Raw genomic sequence first — 12018 nt, forward strand, 5'->3', positions numbered from 1 at the left:
CCTCCAAGAAATGTTAAAAGTTCTTCCTGGAGAAAAAAAAATTATATATATATATATATGTCAGAAACTTGGATCAATGTAAAAAAAAGAAGAGCATCAAAGAAGGTAAAAACAAAATTTAGATTTTCAATTTTTCTTATTAGTTGATCCAATAGATAACTGTTCAAATTAATACTATTGTGTGATAATAGCGTATGGATAAGTGAAATGAAGGACAGCATTGTTATAAGGAATGAGAGGGAGAAATTGAAAATGCTTTGCTATAAGGTATGTGCGGCCAATTTGAAGTAATATATTTTTATTTGAAAGTTGACTGAACAGCACTTGGAAATCTATAGATCTAATTGACATTTATAGAATACTCCATCCAGGGGAACCCCTTCAGGTCCCCTCCCTCCTTGGGAGCTTTGTACTATTACTTTGCTATCACTCAATAAACCTTGCTTTGCTGCCCACCACTCTGTCTGCTTTACCTGTTCATTCTTCAAAGCAGCATGACCAAGAACAGAGGGCCCTGACGGAGAAATAAATCCTCCAACATTTATAGGGGCTTGCCTGGATATCCACTATCATTAAGGACAACTAACCATGAGTAGTGGGTAGCAAGTCTCTCTCACCATTTTGTTTGTTGAAACAATGGGCACCCATCAGTCATGTAAGAGTGATTAGCATGGCTTGTAGATGGGTAATTCCCCGACTAAGACCCTTACTCCTTTAGAGTCCCTTCCTGGCACTATAGGCCACAGGAAGAGTATCAGGCTTGTAAATGATATCGAGCGATTTACGGGCCTCATACTCCCTGGTTTTAACTGGTGAAAGCAACTCATTTTTTGTTCTGAGGTATGGCCACAATATCCATTAACTTCTAAGGGAGTCTTAAGGACTCCTTTAGGGCCCCTTCCTGGCATTATAGGCTATAGGAAGAGTATCAGGCCCATAAATTGCTATATCACTTACTTGGATGCCTTCCCGGTTTTAACTGGATGAAGGCAACTCATTTTCTTTTGTTCTGGGGCATGGCCACAATACAAGTTGGAGGGTGAGACATGGCCACCTGAGGGATTTTGCCTTCCTTGTTTTAACTGGGAAAAGGCAGCTCATTTTCTTTTGATTCTGATCTCAGCAATGTAGGATTGATCCAGCCTCCTGGTATCTCTCTTCTGGACCCCACCCAAGGGGGCAAGGGGTTAGGGGGTGGTGGGGGAGGGTGGGGAACAAAGGAACATCACACCCACTTCAAAAGTAGATAGGCAAATGGAGTCCGCCAGGGAATCTCCACGCCTGGCTCCATCCTTCCTATGGTAAGATCAGATCCCCGTTTGGGTCCTACCCTATCTTGGAACCCCTGCTGGTGCTCGAGGGCTTCACCCTCTGCAAGAACAGGTAGTGCTCCAAGGGGGACCAAGGGAAGGTGCCACAAGAGAAGACCTGAGATGAAGGGGGACCTCAAAGTTTTCCAAACTTGGATGTAATGCTTCTGTTAAATCAGACCCTCTCTGAAGCAGAAAAATGTGGGGTTCTGGCCACTGCTGAAAGATATGGGGATCAAGGGATGGGTGAGCCCATGGGTGGCTTCAGTTTCCAACTGGAGCCCCAGCTGCACCTCCTCAAGATCCCAATTGGGGATCCTCTAAAGACCCCAGTTAGGATCCTAATGATCCCCTTGGAAATTGGTATCGCTGTCACTTCCAAGTCTGCATCATAGAGGGACTGAACAGTACATGGGGGTTTCTCCCTCATTCATTTCCCAGGTTAATGGCTATAATTGGAGCCAACTGTGGTTAGTCTACCTCAGGACTGAGACTTTAAGGAATATTCCCAAGCAGCTGCCGAAACTCCCTTTGTTTCGGGGAAATACCCTGTCTTCTCCGGCCTGACATGGACTGCATATTTCCACTTTGGTGGAAAAAAACATAGTGTCTGCTTGTCTGTCGACCTGATGAGGTTTAGAACCAGGAACAATTCTATCTAGGTTTGCTGAAGGTCAAATAAGCTGGAGTTAAAATGGTGGTTAATCTTGTCTCTCTCAAAGTTTTCATGGGTAATTGTTAAGAAAGTTTTGCTTGGATGACAAATGGGATTACATCTAGGTCTTTTCCAAATAGGATAAAGTGCTAAAGCATTGATTACCAGACAGAGATTTGTGCTTTTAAAGGATATTTGGGTCTGTTGGTAAAAAAAAATGGTTAATCTTGTCTATCTTAAAGTTTTCATGGGCAATTGTTAAGATAGTTTTCAAAGTCTCTGGTAAATGATATTTGGGTCTCTTGGTAAACATGATGCTGTCAACCCAAACTCAGGAAGAAAACACCAACAGTTTTTTTAGAAAAATTGAGAGAGGTCTCATTATCTCCCCAGTTCTCCCGAGGCTGAGATCATTCTTAAAGCCCAGATATTCGGGAAAAAACTGCAAAAGTTGGCTGTTGGCCCCAAAGGGACCCTAGAAGAGCTCTAATGAGTTGTCAACAAATCTTTTACAGTCAGGACCAAGAGGAGAGAGAGGAACAGAAGCTAAAGAGAAGTCTGAGGCTTTGGTTGTGGCCTTGCATGCTGTTGCCAGCTTGGCTTCCCAAGGCTCTGGCACCAAATGCCATCTCTGTGGCCACCCAGGACATCGGAAGTGAGAATGCCCCCAGTGGCAAAAACCAAGGCCATGTAACCCTTGTCCCACTTGTGGAGGTGGACACTGGAAATCTGAATGCCCTCAGGGACCTCAATCTGTGAGGGCTCAAGGGGCCAGCGCCCCTGTTTGGGACTGATGGGGCCCGGGGCTCTACGTGGTGGCTCCTCTGAAACAGCTCACCGTAGGGAACCCAGAGCCTCAGGTAATTTTGGAAATAGAAGGAAAACCAACCAATTTCCCTCTTGATACTGGAGCCACTTTTCTGTTCTACTCTCTGCCCCAGGGCCAACTGTTCAATCACAGTGTTGTCATTAAGGGTGTCACAGGGTGACCCATAAGCCCAATTTTTGTCTTGCCTTCTGGGATGCACCTGGGGAGATTCAATTCTCTCTTACTCTTTCTTAATGCCTAAGAGCCCTACACCTCTCTTAGGTAGAAGTATTAACTCTCATATTGATAGCCCCTGGGCAGACTAGCAGTTGCCTCCCCTTAATAAAGGCTGATATTAATTCCCAGGTGTGCACAACTCAGGCTGAAATGGTTTGGGCCTTAACAGCAGTGCCCGTTCTCATACATCTTATACATCTTAAGGACCCCACAACTTTCCCTTGCTGGAAAGGTTTTTTTGGGCATAACAGGACACTGGATGACAGGTGCAGGGAGGGTTAATCAGATTGAAACAGCCCACTAACAAGCCCATAAAAAACCCTAGACTTAGAAACTCTGGTGGCAACCCCTTTGGGTCCCCTCCCTCCTCAGGAGAATTGTACTATCACTTTGCTATCAGTCAATAAACCATGTTTTGCTGTCAAAAAAAAAAAAAAAAAGAACACTCCTTCCAACCACAGAAAAATGTACATATTCTTCTCAGGTTGGCATGGAGTATGGCCCAAAATAGACAACATTCTGGGCTATAAACATACCCATTAGAATTTTTTTTAAAAAATAGAAATCATACAAAGTATGTCCTTAGATATCAATGGAATTAAACTGGAAATCAAAAATAGCAAGATGGTTTGAAATCTAAAAATATTTAGAGACTAAATAGCATATAAATAACACATGGACCAAAGAAAAAGTTTTAAGAGAAATTTTTAAATATTTGAACTTAAATGACAATGAAAATAAAACATTAAAATTTGTGAAATGCAGCAAAAGCAATGCTTAGAGGGAAATTTATAGCATTAAATTGCCTATATTAGAAAATTAGAAAGACCTGAAAACTAATAATCTAAGTTTCCTCCTTAAGAAACTTAGGTGATTGAGTAAGAGAGAGAATATGTGTGTGTTGGGGGGGGGGGGGGGGAAAGGAATATAAGCCAAAAACAGGCAGAAGAAAAGAATAATTAAATGAGAGCAGAAATTAGTAAAATTAAAATCAGGAAATCAATATAAAAAGCCAACAAAATTAAAAGCTGATTCTTTGAAAAGCTCAATAAAATTTATAAACCTATCAGCTAACAAAGAAAAAAAAAGAGAAGACATAACTTACTAATATAAATAAAAGAAGGCTAATCACTACTGATCCTATGAATATTAAAAGGATAATAAAAAAAATTTTTAAACAACTCTATGACCCCAAATTTGATAACTTAGATGAAATGGACCGATTCCTTGAAAGATACAAACTACCAAACATGATACAAAGAGAAAGAGATAACTTCTATACCTATTAAAGAAATCAAGTCAAAATACCAGGCCCATATGGTTTTACTGATGTATTTTACCAAACATTTAAGGAAGAAATGATACTGGTCCTCCATAGTCTTTCCCAGAAAACAGAAGCAGAGGGAACACTTTCTAACTCATTCCAAAAGGCCATTCTACTACCAAAACCAAATAAAGTCATTGAAAGAAAGGAAAACTGAAAACCAATATCTTGCATGAACACAGATGTAAAAATCTTCAACAAAATATTAGCGAATCAAATTCAACAATATATAAAAATCATTATACAACACGGACCAAGTGATATTTATAGCAGGCAGCCATGACTGATTTAACATTTGAAAATCAATCAATGTAATCCACCACATCAACAGGCTAAAGAAGAAAAAGCATATGACATCATCAACTGATGCAAAAAATGCATTTGACAAAATCCAACATCCATTCACAATTAAAAAAAAAAAAACACCTCTCAACAAACTAAGAATAGAGGAAAACTTCTTCAACTTGAATAAGAACATCTACAAAAACCCTACAGGTAACATCATACTTATGCTACGAAACTGGATGCTGCCTCCTTAACACTGGGGAGAAGGTAAGAATGTCCCTTCTCACCATACCTATTCAATGTTGTACTGGAAGTCCTAGAAAGTACAATTAAGACATACATATATATCAAAAAGAGGAATTAAAACAGCTCTTTTCTGCAAAAGCTTAATTGTCTACATATAGTATCCCCAAAAATTGATAACAAAACTCTTGAAACTAATAAGCAATTATAGTAAGGTTACAGGATATGAGGTTTATATATGAAAGTCAATTGCTTTCCTACATAACAGAAATGAACAATTGGAATTTGAAGTGAAAAATACAATACCATTTACAATAGCACCAAAAAAAAAAAATGAAGTACATAAGAATAAACCTAATAAAATATGCAGAGTTTATATATTTGTGAAAAACTACAAAATTCTGATTAAAAAATTAAAAATATATCTAAATCCATGGAAAGGTATTCCACAGTCATTGACCAGAAAACTCAATATTGTTAAGATTTCAATTGTTCCCAATTTGACCTATAGATTCAAAGCAAATCATTACCCAACTAGCTATTTTATGGATATAAGGAAACTGATTCTAAAGTATATATGGAAAGACGGAAGACCTGGAGTAGCCAACAAACCACTAAAAAAGAAGAATAAATTTTCAGGACTGACATTAACTTCAAAACTTACTAATCTACAGTAATCAGAACAGTGTGGTACTGCCAAAAGAATAGACATTTGGATCAATGGAAAAGAAAAGAGAGCCCAGAAACAGACCCACACAGATATAGTCAAACGATCTTTGACAGAAAAGTAAAGGCAATTCAATGGAGAAGGGAGAGTCTTTTTAACAAATAGTGCTGGAACAACTAGAAACCCACATTGAAAAAAAGAAGAATCTAGACACAGTCTTTATACCCTTCACAAAAATCAAATCAAAAGGGATCATAGACCTAAATGCAAAGTGCAAAACCATAAGACATCTAGAAGAAAACATAGGAGAAATTTTAGGTGTTCTTGGGCCTGTCAAGGTATTTTTAGATGCATTACAAAAGCACATCCATGAAAGAAAAATGTTGGACTTTATTAAAATTAGTAACTTCTGCTCTGTGAAAAATACTACAAAGTGAATGAAGACAGGCCCCAGACTGGGTGATAATATAAGCAAAACACATATCCGATAAAAGACTTGTATTAAAAATATACAAATAATCAAAACTCAACCAAAAGAATACAAGCAACACAAGCAGAAAATGGGCAAAAGATCTGGAAACCTCGCTATAGGGAACATAAGGATGACAAATAAGCATATGCTTAACATCACTTGTTATTAGAGAATTGCAAATTATAACAACAACAATATATCACTACATACTTATTAGAATGGCTAAAATCCAAAACCTGACAATACCAAATACACAGTTACATATTTAGAATTAAGAACTATAGACAAATTTCTTACAATTGCTCTGTTCAAACAAGTGAACCATTAAGAAGTGGCTGAAGAAGAAGCTTGGTGAGGAAGTCCATTTTTCTCTGAAAACTAAAAAAAAATTATTTGTATCTAGGGAACAAAAGCAGATATGGAATGTACTTGGTTATAGTACTGGATAGAGGATACACACACACAATTTCTATTTATCTGATATGGAAAGTAGGGATTAGGCAATATATTTTGAACCAAAAGTAGCAAATAGATACAGCTGAGCCACAAAAAGTCACAAGTTCTCAAATCTTCTATTGCCAAAACTGTCGGAAGGCAACAAGCCCAACCATTCAGAACATAAGATGTGACGATGTAAATTATGTGGTTGTGTGAAATGACCAAAGTGGCATTAAATCATTTATGGTTCTCCTCTTCCTTCCCTTCTAAGGCATCATTTTCATTCAGGCTTCCTGGGGTCCTTTATTTCCCTAAGTAGGACTAATGGATGAAGAAATTTGGAAGGTCATTATTAGTTAGCTTTAGATTTAAAAAGGCAGGGAAAACTGGATAATAAAAGCAAGAACTTGTATTCATCAAAAAATTACCAATTAGAGTATAAAGCAGCACCTGAAATGGGAAAATATATTCATAATAGTATATCCTTAAAAAATCTATTCTCATACTCATTTTGGTTGCACATACACTAAAATCAGAATGATACAGAGAAGATGGGCATGACTCCTGTGCAAGGATGACATACAACTTCATCACACATTCCATATTTTTGAAAGTTGCTAAGAAAGTAAATCTTAAAAGGTCTGATCACAAAAAAAATTTAAATCCTGTAATTGTGTATGGTGATGAATGTTTAAAAAAAAAAAACTACCTTGAATATATAAAGAATTCCTATAGATCAACAGGAAAAGAGCACACAAATCCAGTACAAAATGGGCAAAAATTGCCAAACACTTTACAAAAGAAGATATCCAAAAAGCCAATGAAGATAAGAAAAGTTCAATTTCACCACTCATCACAGAAACACAACTGAAAACCACAAAGAGGTTTCACTACACACCTACCATAATCGTGAAAAGGAAAACAAACCAGCAACAATGGAAAATAAATGTTAGTGAGAATGTAGAACAATCAGAATGCTCATATACTACTGTTAGAAGATTAATTAGTATAACCACTTTGTTAAACTGGCAGTATCTGTTAAGGCAGCCTATGTTGAGAAGGAGTTAAAACAACTGGGTTTTGATCCAATCACTATACTAAGGAAAAGTCCTTGAGAGAAAGGCTCTTGGGGTCATCCAATCTAATCTTCTTCATAAATGGACTTGTGGATAAATAGACTAATGATATTTGCTAGGAAGAAGTGACCTTATCTCTGAAATGCCCTTGTCAGGATGTCTTAGTTAAGGATTATCTATAGAAAAAGAACCCAGGGTATATGAGAAATGGCCCTCTGGAGGATTTTACCTAAACTACATGGCTCTCTGGCTTCACAATTTAAATGCTCCTGCTGTGTGAAGTGACTTTACAGATGTAACAGAGATCTTATCTATTATTCTGAGCCACATGTTGGACAGAAAAAGACAGATCCTGGGAAACTACCTTTGATGCCTCTCTCTGCTCTTCCTGAAATTGTCAATTGCCTTCCAATTGAAATTATTTAATAAAGTTTGCTAAAGGATAAGATCTCTGTGGCTTATGTGGGTCTGATTTGATAATTCCATCCTGTTTGTTAGCTTATACAATTAGACACAATAATCCCACTCATGGGTAGATGCCAAGCAGTAATCATTCACATGTTCAGCTAAGACCCAGAACTGTTATATTCATTTTTAATGGCTACAAACTGGAATATATCTAAATGCCCATAAAGAAAAATGGACAAATCGTGGTATGGTCACACAATGGAATGCTATTCAGCAACTAATAACTTCAACTACATGAATTAGTATGGATGCAACTCAGAAACATAATGTGATTGAATTAAGCCAGACTCAAAGGTATGATATGTTTCTAAAAGCATAAAAACAGGCAAAACTAATCTAAGCTGTTAAGTCAGGCAATATTACTCTTGTTGGGGGCCAGTCTCTCAAGAGACCTCTGAATAGATTTGTATAACTTTCTGTGGTTTTTAAACTGATAAGAACAGATACTACACTTGATCTTAGCCAAAAGGCCGATAAGCGATTTTCTGTGGTTTTTAAAGCCACATTATTTATCTATTCAGTGTGACAAAATGTGGAGATTACTGATGAGATGGGAACAAGAAAATATTAGGATTATCACTGAAAAGAAAAAAAAAACCTGAAGAACAGATATAAGTGAAAAACACTTTAGGTATAGCAGGTCATCTAATTGTTGATATTTGTTAACTTCAGTATTTTGGTTTTAAGAAAATATCCTTGTATAGAGTTTCTAATAAAAAAAGATAAAAACAGAGAGGGAGGCAAACCATAAGAGACTCTACAGGTAAGAGAACAAACTGAGGGTTGTTGGAGGGGAAGTGGGTGGGCGGGATAGGCTAAATGAGTGATTGGTATTAAGGAGGGCACTTGTTGGGTGTTATATTAAGGGATGAATCACTGAATTATAGTCCTGAAACCAGTACTATACTATATGTTAACTAACTTGAATTTAAAGTTTTAAAAAAGTTGATACTGTCATGTTTTATCCCATATTGTTAGCAAATATTCAACTTTATTTTTTAGTATCTCCTAAGAACCTTAAAACATTATTGCTAAATTAAGAATTCCAAATATATATTCCCCCCTTCTGTAATAACAACAGTGGTGATGATGATGGTAATAATTATAACAACAAGTATGCCTTAAACCCCCAATCTATAAGATATTGTGGCTAAACCCTCTAATACCAGGGTTCTCAATTTGGAGTCCAGTAAAATTCAGGAATTCATAAATTTAAATGGGAAAAATTACATATTTTCAATAAGCTTTAACTGAAATTTAGCACTTCTTTCAATAGAAATTTAGCATTTCCTTCAAAAGAAATCACAAATATTTTCATTACACATTGCACTTACAACATATATCCTGAAATAATTGTTTATGCTCATCACTACATTGAAATTATGAATTATTAGATTCAGCATCAGATCTTGTTATTTAATGTGTAGAGACACATGTATACTACTATGTCACATGATCTTTAAAAATTTGATGACTCTATTTCAAAATGATTGGTTGGCTTCTTTGTGATTCTATATATTTTATTTTATAGATAGAAAAAAATGTTATTTTCAATTGCACCAAAGGGGTCCATGGCAATAAACAGTTAAGAACCCCTACAATATCTCATTTAATTCTTACAGCCTATGATATTGATATCATTCTCATTTTAGAGCTAAAGGAAATGAAGCAGGGAAAGTTGAATGACGTTCCCAAGTTCAGAAGACTAGTAAATCCCAGACCTAGAATTAGAACCTAGATCATCTGGCTTTAGAGCCTGTCCTTTTCACCATTGATCTATGTAGCCTGTTAGGAATTTAAATTCTAGCACAGTGACTTTCAAACTGTTGTCTACAGAGGTCTGGGGTTGTTTGTATATGCCCCAGGTATGTCATGAGAAGCAGGAGAGGCCAAACTTCAGGCAGAGTGGCCCTTTGTTGATAGCTTAGTGTTCAACTTAAAATTTTGTATTTAAGCAACTATTAACAGACAAAGGAATAAATCAATAGCAAAGCAATAATAGGAGGGGACTTTAATACCCATTTACATCAATACATAGATCAGTCAGACTGAAAATCAAAAAGGAAACAGTGCCTTTGAATGACACATTGGACCAGATGGATCTAACAGATATATTCAGAACATTCCACTCCAAAACAATGGAATACACATTCTTTTCAAGGGCACATGGAACATTCTCCAGAAGAGATAACATGTTTGGCCACAAAATAAATCTTAATAAGTTGAAAAGGATTGAAATCATATAATGCATCTTTTCCAAACACAATGGTATGAAACTACCAATCCATCACAAGAAAAGATCTGGAAAGAATACAAATAACAAATACATGGAGGTTAAATAACATGCTACTAAACAATGAATGGGTCAGCCAAGAAATCAAAGAGGAAATAAAAACATATATGAAGAAAAATAAAAATGAAACACAATAGTCCAAAATCTTTGGGATGCATAAAAAGCTGTTCTAAAAGGGAAGTTTATAGCAATACAGGTGTACCTCAAGAAGCAAGAAAAATCTCAAACAACCTAACCTTATACCGAAATGAACTAGAAAAAGAAGAACGAACAAAATCCAAACTCAGTAGAAGAAAGGAAATGAAAAAGATTATACCACAAATAAATGAAATAGTGACTAAAAAAGCCAATAGAATATATCAATGAAAACCTTTAGCCAGACTCATCTAAAAAAGAGAGACAGAGAAAGAGTGAAAGAAGACTCAAGTAAAATGAGAAATGAAAAAGGAGAAATAACAACAGATACACAGAAATACAAAGGGTAATAAAAGAATGTAATAAAAAAATTATACATCAACAAACTGGAAACAACCTAGAAGAAATGGATAAATTCCTAGAAACATATAACTTTCCAAAACTTAGCCAAGAATAAATAGGAAACTTAAACAGACCAATTACTGGCAATGAAATTGAATCAGTAACAAAAAATTGTCTAAAAACAAAAGTCCAGGACTAGATAGTTTCATAGGTGAATGCTACCAAACATTTAAAGAAGAGTTACAAACCATAAGAGACTCTTAATTTTAGGAAACAAATTGAGGGTTGCTGGGAGGGAGAGGGATGGGGGGACTGGTTGGCTGGGTAATGGACATTGGGGAGGGTATGTGTTGTGATGAGTGCTGTGTATTGTGTAAGACTGGTGAATCACAGACCTGTACCCCTGAAGCAACACATTATACGTTAATTAAAAATAAATAAATAAATAAATAAATAAATAAATAAATAAATAAATAAAGAGTTAATACCCATTCTTCTCAAACTATTCCAAAAAATAGAAGAGGAAGGAAAGCTTCCAAATTCATTCTATGAGGCCAGCAATTCCCTGACACCAAAACAAGATAAAGACACTACAAAAATAATGAAAACTATAGGCCAAGATCTCTCATGAAGATAGATACAGAAATCCTCAACAAAATATTAGCAAACCAAATCCAACAATATATTTAAAAAAAAAAAATCATTCAACATAATCAAGTGGGACTTGTCCTAGGGATGTAAGAGGGTTCAATATTTGCAAATCAATCAACATGACACATCACATTAGCAAGACAAAGGACAAAAAACAGTGATTATCCCAGTAGATGCAGAAAAAGCATTTGACAAAGTACAACATCTATTCATGATAAAAAAAAAAACCTCTTGATATTTTAGGTTTAGAGGGAACATACCTCAACATACTAAAGATCATATATGAAAAACCCACAGCTTACATCATATTCAACGGTGAAAACCTGACAGCTTTCCCCATAAGATCATGAAAAAGACAAGGATGTCCATTCTCACTACTTTTATTCAACATAGCACTGGAAGTCCTAGCTACAGCAGTCAGACAACAAAAAGAAATAAAAGGCCTCCAAACTGGTAGGGAAGAAGTAACATTTTCACTATTTGGAGATGACATGATACTATGTATATAGAAAACCCTAAAGACTCCACCAAAAAAACCTACTAGAACTGATAAATGAAGTCAGTAAGGTCACAGGATACAAAATCAATACACAGAATACAAATGTTGCATTTCT

The 12018-nt window shown here is 36.0% G+C and overlaps 1 non-coding gene and 1 pseudogene across 1 annotated transcript; one reads left to right on the top strand and one right to left on the bottom strand.

Moving 5' to 3' along the window:
- Window positions 1–6941: 6941 nt before the first annotated feature.
- Window positions 6942–7048, top strand: LOC118001695. Its single transcript, XR_004676802.1, has one exon. It is a non-coding gene; the product is annotated as a U6 spliceosomal RNA (small nuclear RNA).
- Window positions 7049–8304: 1256 nt separating this feature from the next.
- LOC118001729 lies at window positions 8305–8465 on the bottom strand (annotated as a pseudogene).
- Between the last annotated feature and the right edge of the window lie 3553 nt (window positions 8466–12018).

This window comes from Mirounga leonina, unplaced genomic scaffold, assembly GCF_011800145.1.
Source record: "Mirounga leonina isolate KUSES-001 unplaced genomic scaffold, KU_Mleo_1.0 Mir_53, whole genome shotgun sequence".
NCBI lineage: Eukaryota > Metazoa > Chordata > Mammalia > Carnivora > Phocidae > Mirounga > Mirounga leonina.